The sequence below is a fragment of the Fukomys damarensis genome, unplaced genomic scaffold (genome assembly GCF_012274545.1).
Source record: "Fukomys damarensis isolate Sample0158 unplaced genomic scaffold, DMR_v1.0_HiC HiC_scaffold_37, whole genome shotgun sequence".
Classification (NCBI taxonomy): Eukaryota; Metazoa; Chordata; class Mammalia; order Rodentia; family Bathyergidae; genus Fukomys; species Fukomys damarensis.
This window is the reverse complement of record NW_022900949.1, coordinates 35,925,846-35,937,459: the sequence shown is the minus strand read 5'-3', so window position 1 is coordinate 35,937,459 and position 11,614 is coordinate 35,925,846. Positions and strand designations below refer to the sequence as shown.

The 11,614-nt window shown below is 40.1% G+C and overlaps 1 protein-coding gene across 7 annotated transcripts in view; it reads left to right on the top strand.

Annotated features, from left to right (window-relative positions):
* The first annotated feature begins 2,756 nt into the window (after positions 1-2,756).
* Positions 2,757-11,614, top strand: part of Wdfy3 (WD repeat and FYVE domain containing 3) — a 258,900-nt gene continuing 250,042 nt past the window's right edge. For all 7 annotated transcript variants that reach the window (XM_010619456.3, XM_010619453.3, XM_010619457.3 and 4 more), the window contains exon 1: positions 2,757-2,776. The gene's annotated coding sequence lies outside the window, so the exon portion shown is untranslated. The remainder of the gene's footprint in view (positions 2,777-11,614) is intronic.

Genomic DNA, 11,614 nt, shown 5'->3' with positions numbered 1-11,614 from the left:
AAAAAAAAAAAAAAAAATGGCCGTAGTTATTAGTCGCATCTGTGTATGATTTCTTGAGCTTTGTTAAAGCGTAGAAATGCTCCAGTGTAGTATGTTGGGCATGTATATTTTTGTGTTTGTATCTCACCTTTTTGAGTAACAGAAGTGAGTTCTGCACGTGGGCTTGAAGTTAGATACTTGTACCCTATCATCTGGTACCATTAAGGGATCTATTAGAGTGTTTTTGTAAAATAATTAAATATGGTGAAGCAGTGGCATTAGTAAAGAATTCTCTGGCTTATTGGAATTATAGTCAAAACTAAATTATTATTTTCCCATCAGATAATTTGTTTTCTTCATGAGAGTTCAACTCACTGTAATTTCTGTTGCAAACCAAAGAAACATGTTTTTGAATAGGAATTCAGAAGATAAATATATTGCCCATTAACTTATTTTCAGATGCTGGAAATACAGAGAAGTCTTATCAAAATAAACAAGTGGTAAAACAGGCTTCTAAAAGATAAATATTAAACATGGTAAAAAAAATTAAACATGGTATTGGAATGAGGAAAAGGTTATAGGGATATAAATGTAGAGAAAAGGAAAAATAGTTGTTCTGTGAAAGGATAAGATTAAATTAGTCCCTGATATTAGGTACATTTTCCCTTGGGGGTTATGGATCAATACGGAGTTATTTATGGAATCAGGACTTTCTGAGAGCTCTCCTTACCTTTGGTCTCACGGTGAGGCCCTCCCTTGTGGGTGATGACATTGCAGGATAAAGGGCTGCATCCAACTCCCATTAACAGCCACCTGAGGCCTTGATTCGTTGTTTTCATTCAGCGAGAATTTATGGTGTCCACTTTGTGTGCTGAAAATACTGGGATGATAAGGTGCTATTCCTTTACCTAAGGACTCCTGTTGCAAAAGAGTTTATAGAAGTAGCAGTGTAGGTTGTGAGTAGATAGTTATTGATTAATGCAGTTGCAACATCTGTTTTGCCACTTCATGGGCTCCTCCTAGCCAGTATTTGGGGCTCTGCACTGCCCGTGGTGTTTGTTCTTCGTGCACCTGGCTTTGCAAAGTGCCCAAGGTAAATATACACCTTGGTCCTTCAATTCTGGGCTCCTTGGAATTTTTTTCCCCTTCAGAATGAAGAGTCCTATCTGTGACATGGTGTTTAGATAGAAATTGAGATTGGAAAGAAAGACTGTGAAGCAAGATTTTAATGTGTATATAATATTAATAACAATTCTACATTTTGAAGAGTAGGGTAGGAATTCCATTTTGGGTTCTACATAGAATTTAGAAGTTCAATGAGTTTCCCGAAGATGAAGTGAGCATTAGCTGGGTGTGGTGTCACACGTGATTCCAATGCTTGGGAGGCTAAGACAGGAGAATCACAAGTTTGAGGCCAGCCTGGGCTACACAGTGAGTTTGAGGCCACCCTGAGCCTTGTGGCAATACTCACTGTCTCAAAAACAAATAAACAGAAAAAATGAATTCAGAATTGATTGATTAATTTAACAAGGCACTCATTTGTATGGCTGAAAACTAGAATTATACACTGTTGATATACCTTACATTTTCTTTTTTTTTAATGGTACGGGGGATCAAACTCAAGACCTTGCACTTGTGAGGCAGGCATGGTGTCACTGGGCTAAATCCCCGGCCATACCTTATGTGTTTGGTATCAAGAAATTGTTGCTAAAACTCTCGGGAATCAGATGGTCACAGGTTATAACAGAATATGTTTACAAAATACAAACAATGTGGTCATTGTCTTTTTCTCCATTTTAAAAATTTCAGTCATGATTGAAAAGTAAAATCTTCTGTGTAAACACTCAGGAACCTTTTCTGTATTATATTATTGTTTTAGTAGTGCTGTACAACCGAGTTTTCAGTTTGTATGATTTAGACAATTAATTTTTCTTTTATTTATCTATTTGCTGTATTTCTAAATTACGCACGTGCACCTGTTTTGCTGTGTCTCTAGGTGGGCTAAGGCCTAGTGTTGTGGCAGGAGAGAGTGCACTTGAATTTTGGTGTGGGGCAGATGTCCCTGTTATGCGTGATGGAGTAGGAGTCCACGCTTGGGAGCTGAGCTGCATTAGAGCCAGTCTAGCGTGACCTACACCAAGGAAACGTCTTTGCTGGCTCTGTAGGTGAAGAGCCTGAGGACCCTCTGCTCTACCTGTTGTTTATGGATGTCCGGGCTGGAGAGGCACATCGACCCTGCGGGAATAGGTGGCCTCTGTGTGAATGGCCAGTGGATGGGGCCTCCCCGTATCTGTGTTTATATGAGCGGCCACTGAGCATTTTGTCTTTGGGTCCTGGGCTCTGGATATGCTACCAGTCCTCAGGGCAGGGACTGGAAATTGAAAGTCAGTGTCCGAGTGCTAGGAGGGGACAGGGCAGGGAACAGACTAGGGACCCCTCTAGGCATCAAAGCAAAAACTTGTTTTTGGGGGGTTTTGTTTTATTTTGTTTTTTGGTACCGGGGATCAAACTCGGGTCGTTACGCTTGCTAGGCAGGCAGCAGAGCCCCTGAGCTAAATCCCCAGCCCAAAAACTTGCTAACGATAACTGAGCTGTTCACAGGGAAATGCCAGCAGAAGGGGCAGGAGTAGAGCAGGGTAGATAATCAGAATGAGCTAGAAGCCCCGGTCCTGTGACGCAGGTTCTAAACACTGAGTAATGCTGACGTTGATTGTTGGAGCTGAAACCACCATGGGCCCATAAGGGTGACAAGATTTCAGTGACAGGAGAAGCAAAAGCACAGGGACAGCAGATACAGGTGGGGTTTGATCACGTTTTATTTGCATTAAGTATCTTTTAAGGGGAAAATCGCTTCCACTGTTAATCAGCAATCGTGGAGCTGGCATTCTTGGCCCGGGCAGGCGTCACGAGGTGCCAGGAAGTGCTGATGTCTGACAGCAGCACCTTCAACAGGGAACTGCTGCTGAAACGAGCGACTTCAGTGTCGAGTAAATGTGCTCTCTTGCAAAATAGCAGGATGTGAAAAAGCATGTTAGGCATGAGAATTCTAATGCCACCACAGTGCAGGCAGAATTATCCTGCTGGGAGTTTGGTTTCTGAGCAGGGTAAGAGGAAGCAAGGAAGTGCTGCTTATGGTAGATTAAAATGAGAACCTTCCATATGTCATTCCTTCCTCGCAGTCATATTGGCATGTTTTTGGTTGCCGTCGATTGACATTCACTAGCTTAAGAAGAGAGAAGGTCTTTATGGGACCCGTCCCAGCGATGGAATGATGAATTCAACACATGAAATTTGAACAGACAGAACCAGAGCTAGAGGTTGTTGTTGTTTGTTTGTTTGTTTGTTTTTGGATGTACTGGGGATTGAACTGAGGGCCTCACATCTCTACCCTTTTAAAAGACTTTTTATTTTGACACAGAGTCTTGCTGAATCACTGAGTTGCTGAGTCTAGACTTAAATTTGTAGTCCTCCTGCTTCAGCCTCCCAGAGTACTGGGATTACGGGCTTGTGCTATCATGTTTGGCTTTGTCAAATTTTGTATTCCGGCAAGAAAGGATTGCATTATCCTTGTTCCAATCAAGTCCCTGTCTCTACTGGAGCCGGGACATGCAGGGTTATGATGTATACTCGTGGCCCTGGATTCTACTTCTGCATGCTGGGGGCCATTCCCAAAGTCGGGGAGGTCAAAAGCTGGATGAGCTTCCCAGGAGTGAAACACTGCATCCCTTGCCGGTTTAACCACCCCTTTTCTTTTGTCTTTTTTCTGCTCACTCTTTCCCAGTTACCCAAGTAAAAGAACCCTGTTTTCCTATCTGCCTACCCAAGCAGTTTTCTTGTAAAACAAAATCCCAACGCGAGCAGAGGTGCCACAGGTAGAGGTGGTGTCACAGCATGAGCAACCGTGCGTGACATGGCATCTCGCACTCCACTGTGATTCTTCTGGATATTTTACAGCCTGCATTTAACTCCCGCTGATTTGCCATCTGCATGATTGGGGAAAAGGAAGAAGAAAGGAAAGGAAAATACATTTAAAGGCAAAGACAGGAGTGCTTGTTACACACCAGTGACGAGTAAGAGTAAGGAGGTAAATGATGGCTGCATCTCTGGGTTTTGCATCTGTACACAAAGTCTATCCTGTTTCTCTTCAGAGGTCTTATTGCTCTTACCTTCTGCTGGGATCTTGGCTTCTGAGGGCTCTGCTCCTAGCATGCTGCCTCAGTTCTTATCCCAAGCATCTGAGCCCTGCTATTTAACCATGTGCAATTGTGATGTCTTCCACTAACAACACTGTGCTTGGCATTACTGGCAGAGCTCCTGCTGACTCCCCTGAGGGTTGTCCTGGTCTCCCTAGTCCCAGAAGTATAGTAGCAACTTCTCTTCTCCTTGATGACCAGGGAAAGCCATTTCAACCAATTTCATAGCCTCCACTCCCTAGTTTTTCTCCTCTTAGGAGGATATGATACTGAATGTGATATACCCAGCTTGTAGCAGTACTGTTATTAGTTTATCTCTCGGTATAAATTCTTCCTCCTGAGTACCAGATATAGCTACATAAAGTCATTCTGGAGCTTTCAAGACAAGAAGTAAGACACGGAGCGGGTGAAAGGCATTGCCTGCACCACTGTCAGCCATTTGGATGCCACATGCAGTGTGCTGTTGAGGTGGGAGAGACGCCCGATGTTGGTGGGTGCCCACAGCCTGTTTCGTGTACTGCAGGACAGTGCCCCATTTCTGGTTTTAGCTGGGGCAGCAGCGTGTACCTGAAGCCCTAAGAAGTCGTTACCTCCCCCCGTTTGATGAGCCCAGTGACTCAGGCACTGACCCCTTACCCTGGGAAGTGAGTCCCTACTTCAGAAACTGATTTCTGTGAGGCTCTCGGTAATCTCCGGTTGAGGTGCTGGCAGAGTTAGAAGTGGTGTTTGTCACAGGAGCAGCCCCCACCATTACGATGATGCAGAGGGCTTGGTGTAACCCTAAGGAGAAGAGATCTTGAATGTTGGGCTCAGGCAGGTGCGTCCTCCTCAGTCACAGCTGCTCTTGTCTCAGTGACTTTCTCTGGGACAAAATACCCAACATCCACAACTTCCGGGAGGAGAGAGAGATTTGTTTTGCCTTGTAGTTTCAGGCCACGGTTAGCCAGCCCTAAGGCAGAAAGGGTGTGGTGGGAGGGCCTGGCTGAGGACCACAGCTCTGAGGATGGCAGATGGCATCCCTGAGATGGAAGGAGAGGGAGGAGTGCGGAGGGGAGGCCCCTCCAGGTTATCTCTGGTGGTGCATCCTGCCCCAGACCCGCCTCTTAACAGCACAGCAGCCTTCAGGATGGTGCCCCTATTTCCAGCCACCTGCCACCCATTTGAGACTTTGGGGGACATTTTAGATTTAAGCCATAACAGCCCTATTGCAAGAGAGCAATTCAAATAGCTGTTCCCTGAAGATCCCTGTCATTTGGCTTCTGAGCTTCTCAAGGCCATTGATCAAAGCACAGGAAGAAAAAAAGAGAGAGAATGGCCTCCCCAAACCCTCTAAGAAGCATCTCTTACAGAATTAATAATGTGTTCTTTAAGTTCTCAAAATTCATGCAAGACTCTTAGCCACATTCAGTGAATATACTTTAACTTATTGTTATCTCAGTTGACTCAAATTATTTTTCTTTCTGATTACATATTTTGTAGCTCCTTGAGTATAAAGGCCTTATTTCAAAAAAAGTCTCTTATTTTAAACTGTGTGTATGTGTGTGTGGGCGGTGTGTGTGTGTGTGTGCATATCTCACATGTATTGTTTCTTTTTTCTTTTTTTTTTTTTTTTTTTCCCGTTTTTTTTTTTTTTTTTTTTTTTTTTTTTTTTGTACCAGGGATCGAACTCGGGCCTTTGCACTTGCAAGGCAAACCACTGAGCCAATCCCTGGCCCTACTGTTTCTTGACCGTAGAAGATGTATACCTGTTAACTATGATTACTTTGGGGTCATTGGGTTAAGGGAAAGGAAGCGAAGAGTTGGCATTGTAGAAGCAGCTTTTCTGTTCTTTTTTAAAAAAATTGTAGATTGATAGTTTATGTTTTACTAAGAATGTACTTTAGTTAATATGAAAGATGCGAGCACATGATCTTTGCCTCTTAAAGTTAGAAATGATCTCAGAATGATTAAGCACTGGTAGGAAGTCATATAAAGTATCTGCACTCTCAGCAAAAAGCATGTGTTTTATTTATTATTTGACTGTACGTGTTCGACTGTCAGATCTCCCTGGAAATCATTGTAATTGTTAGCTTTTCACGTAATGACTCTTAGGTTGAATTTCTTTACCTTTCCATCCACATAAAATTTTCATTTAAAACTTACTCTGTAATTTAAAAATGGTAACAGTGCATCCTAATCTGAAATGTGTATAATTCAAAGGTCAAGTTGCTAAAAGGAATTGCAGGAGGAAAGGCTTCAACATGTTATTTTCCTCTGTTAATTTTAGGTTTCATGTCTGGGCATCTGATACGGACATAATACTATGCAGGACTGGAAACTAGAAATATAAGGGCTTATTTTCCAAAGTTCAGTCTTAGAAGCGGCCAGTTTGCTTTATTTCCGACTGTTTATTAGTAGGTGCTGATTTTGTCACATTTAAAAGAGAAGTCTGTTCTTTCTTTAATAAGAATAAATTCATCATTGGGTATGGTGGTACATGCTTGTAATCCTAGCATTTGGGAGGCTGAGGCAGGAGGATCTCAGAAAGTAAAAGGTCAGCCTGAACTATACATCAACACCTGGTCTCAAAAAAACAAAACAAAAAAGAAAAAATGTACTCAGGTGTATAAGTAAGTAAAAGGCAATAATTAATAAATGTAGAACTCCATAAGTTTCCTCAAAATGATCATGCTTTACTATTTATAAAAATGCAAGGCTAGCTACAGAAGGGAAGATATCTGCAAAGTAAATATCTGGCACACTCTTTGAGCCAAAATATATAATGAGTTCTCATAATTAAATAATAAGAAGACAAAGAATTCAAAAAATGGACGAAGGATTAGAACAAAAAGCCACAGAGTAACAGGACTCTTGTACATTCACTAGAATAGCTACAGATGAAATCTAACCCTGCAGGGTTTGGTTGGCATGGGTAGAACTGGAAGTTTCAGACATCGCCAGTGAAATGGCAAAGCCACTTTAACAAACAGCACTAAATTGTTTGTAATTTAAACAAATCCTTATGAGCTATAACTTCCATTCCTAGGTATATATCCAAGAGAAGTGAGAACATACATCCACAGAAAGGCTGATGTTCATAGCAGCATTATTCAAAATGTTTTAATTTGCTTCTCATGAATAATTAGTAATGCTGAATATCTGCTCATGTGCTTGGTTGCTACCTGTGTCTTTTTGAGTTGACATCTTGCTCTTTTTAAATTAATTTGCTTGCTTTATTACTGAATTATGAGAGTTTGTTGTATGCTATATTCTGAATACTAGTCTGGTATGTGTTTTGCAAATAATTTTTCCCATTTTGTGGCTTCTTTTTATTTTTACAGTAATGTCTTTTGAAAGACAAGGCCATCTTGGTAATTTATTTTCTTTTACGGTTTATACTTTTTTTGATGTTGTTTTTGAGACAGGGTCTCACTATGTAGTTGAGACTGACCTGGAACTCACTATGTAGCCCAGGCTGGTCTTGAACTCACAGCGATCCTCCTGCCTCAGCCTCCTGAGTGCTGGGATTACGGGCTTGCACCACCATGCCCAGCTACGGTTTATACTTTTTAACATCCTATGGGACAATTTTTTGCCTAATCCAAAGTTGCTGTGTGTGTGTGTGTGCCGCTGGTATTGAACCCAGGACCTTCACAGTGAGCCAAATGTTATATCCTCAGCCCTTTAAAAATACTTTTCAGTCAAGGTCTCACTAAGTCACAGACTTGCTGGGGGTGGGCTAAAACTTGTAATTCACCTACTAAGATTGCACCTGGCTCAGTGATTTTCTACTAAATTTTCTTCTAAAAGTCTTAGTTTTAGTATGGAGGGTTGTAGCTCACTGGCATTTCAACTGCTTGGCAAGCACAAGGTCCTGAGTTCAATCCCTGGTACCTGAAGAAAAAGTTGTTGGATGGACATTTACATCTATGTTCTATCTGGAATTAAATTTTGCATATAGTGAGATGTCTGAGTTGGTTGACTTTATTTTTTTAGTACCAGAGGATTTAACTCAGGACCTTGTGCTTACGAGGCAGGAACCTATGTTGCCACTGAGCTAAATACCTGGCCCTTTGTTTTGTTTTGTTTCGTGTTTTTACATGTGGATGTTGAAATGTTCTAATAGTGTTTGGTGAAAAGTTTTTTTTTTTCTGCACCAAATTGTAAAAAATCAGTTGACCATATACACGTTTATTTCTGCAGTCCTGTCCTTTGGTCTGTCCTTTCACCAACAGCACATTCTTATATATTTTTTTCTCATTGAGTTTATTGGTACATTTTAGGTATACAGTACAGTTACATTCATCATTGGGATCTTGTACCTTTACGTGACAGGTCTTGGTTCTCATTTTTACCCCTTAGCCCTGCCCTCTTTTCACCCCCTCCTCCCTTCCCTATTTACAAAAACTTTGTATTTCCATTTTTTCATTTTCTCACCACATTCTTATTAACGGTAGCTTTACAAGTCTTGAATCAGCTGAATTTTCCACCTTTGGTTTTAAAATTTCTAAAATTTGATTTAATTTCCTCATTTTCCCCTGTGAATTTTAGAATCACTTCATAGAATTAGAAAAATAAAAATAAAAAAAGTCTACTGTAGTTTTGGTTAAAACTGCCTTGAATTTTTAGATAAATTTAAGGAAAAGCAATGTCTTGACTATATTGTCTCTCAGTCTATGAGCATGTACTATATCTGCATTTACTTAGGTTGTCTTGGATTCATCTTTTATTTATTTTATGTGTTTTTTCATTTTCAGATTTTTTTTTTGTTTTTGCAGTGCTAGTGCTAGAACCTAGGGCAATGATGGCAAACCTTTTAGAGGTGAGTGCCCAAACCGCAACCCAAAGCCTACTGAATTATCACACAGTGCCAGCACTGGAATGCTGCAATGAAACCTGAAGGCCGAGGTTTTAGTTTAGAAAAATAACTCATACAGTAACATCTTTTGTCTTAAAAGAAGAATAAATAACCCTCGTGCCATAGGTTCGCCACCCTGATAGGGCCTCATACATGCCAGCAACAGCTCTGTCCTGAGTTACCTCTGCAGGCCTGAGTGTCGGGGTGAATCTAAGTAATTTACTAACACAGTATTTTAGTATTTACCCTCAGCTTGTTAAGAGTAAAGACTCAAGCGAGATGAGGGAGTTGCTATTAAATCCTCAATTCTTCCTATTACAATATGTTTTGGGATACAAATTTTGAATATAAATTTAGATTTATCCATATGTATTTCATGTTTTGGATGCTATAGGAAATGTGTCTGACGATCTATCTAGGTGCCCTTATTAATTATAGTAGACTTTCTTAGGTAGATTCTTTGGGATTTTTCTCTACAGATAATCATTTTTCCTGGAATAAACAGTTTTATTTATTTGTTTCTTCTCATTCTACTGTTTTTTTTTTTTTTTTTGGCTGCTTTTTCTAAACTTTATTACCTTGTCTAGGACTTTTAGTATAGTATTACGGACAGAGCATTCAAACCCCCACTATGAAATAGCATGTTGGCTGTGTCTGTTTCAAAGATGCTGTTTATTGGGTTAACTCTCTGTTTTGTTTGTTTTGTTCTAGAATATTAAGAGGGCTTCTCCTGAATGGATGTTGATTTTGTCAGATGCTTTGTGCGGGGGGGTTGAGACAGCGTCTCACTATGCAGCTCAGGCTGCCCTTGCTCTTGCAACAGTCCTGCTTCAGCCTTCTGAGTGCTGCAATTACAGGCATGTACCACTATGCCCAGAATTTGTCAGATTTAAAAAAAAAATGTCAATTGAAGGTAATACAGTTTTTCTTCTCTAGTCTGTTGATATGCAGAATTATATTAATTTTTTGAATGTTGAACTGGCTTTGCATTTCCAGGATAATCTCTACTTGGTTGTGATGTGAACTCTTTTATATATTGACAGGTTTGGTTAGCTAAGACTGGTACAATTTCTTGGCCAGTGTTCACAAAGAATATTAGATTTATAGTTTTCTTTTCTCTTAATCTCTTTGTCTGGCTTTGGTATGAAGTTTTGGAACTTGGTATTACTGGTCTTATGAAATGCTTTGGGAAGATTTTCCTCCAGTCTGGATTTAGCTAGTTAGTATAGTCTTTCACAGAAGACAGAAAAGAAAATAAAGCATAAATAGATCTGCTTGATTTTTATAAAAAGGAGGAAGTGTTGGAGTTAGAGGTGTATAGGAGGGAATGACACTTTCCTCCTATACAGGGAAGATCCGAACTCAGTAAAACAAATGAAGCTGACCATATTTTTTTATTTTTTTAAATTTTATTGAGTTTATTGGTGCATTTTAGGGATACAGTACAGTTACATTCATTGTTGGGATCATGTACCTTTACATGGCAAGTCTTGATTCTCATTTTTTCCCCTTACCTCTGCCCTCCCTTCACCCCCTCCAAAAGCTGACCATATTTTAATTAATACTGTATCCAGATTAACGGGGACAAAGAGTAATTTAAGTAATTTATAAAGACAGTATTTTAGTATTTATGCTCAGCTTGGGCAAAGCTGAGAGGGAGGCTTTGGAAACTAATCTTGAACTCTTTCTATGATATTTGTGTTTTGTACTTATATGGCTAAAGTACTTCTGGGACATTTTTAGGTATATTGAGAATGGGTAAATATTTTGAAGTTGTTGGAGGAAGGGTTTTCCCTGAGGAAGGAAGAACATACAATTATGGGATAGAGGAGGCAAAATTAAACATTAAAGGGATGAGTTGGAATTGAGTGTAAATTCTTTATTTTAAACCACCCATATATGTATAATATGTGTAATGTATATATGTATATAAGGACTTAAACACATATTTATGTGCATATGCATACATATGTATTTATATGTATATATACTTGTGTCTTTTTTACTTTTCTTGTTGAGACAAAACATCCGACACCCAAAGTTAAAGGAAAGGTTTATTTTGGCACACAGTGTATAGAGGTTGCCGTGCGTGGTTGGCTGGCTGCAAGGCAGGGTAGCATGGCAGAGGAGAAGCAGTTTATAGGAGGCCAAAGGCAAACTACTAGCAGTATTGGCAGCTTCTTTATACCCCTTTAAGGCTGTTCATCTAAGGGCGAGTGCCAGACCAATCAGGGGACTAATTTAAGAATCACCACACCCTTAATCCTAGCACTCTCAATCCTAGCAGTGCACCATGAATCCATCCCAGTGGCACACACTGTAGATCCAGACACTTCCAAGAGCCCCACCTATGACTGTATGAGGCTTTGGGGGACATGTAGACACAAACCATAACAACATATACACACACAGTATTATGTATTTCCTAGCTGAGTTCTGCAAAAAGGCTAAGAAGCAAGGAGCACACTTAACTCCCAAATCTTGCTATTATGTTTCCAACTCAAAGGAAACTGAGTTCTGAAAGAAATAGTTGAGTCCAGGCTAGGGTAAGGTATATTATCAGGTGAGCACAGATTTTTTTTTTTTTTTTTTTTTTTTTTTTTTT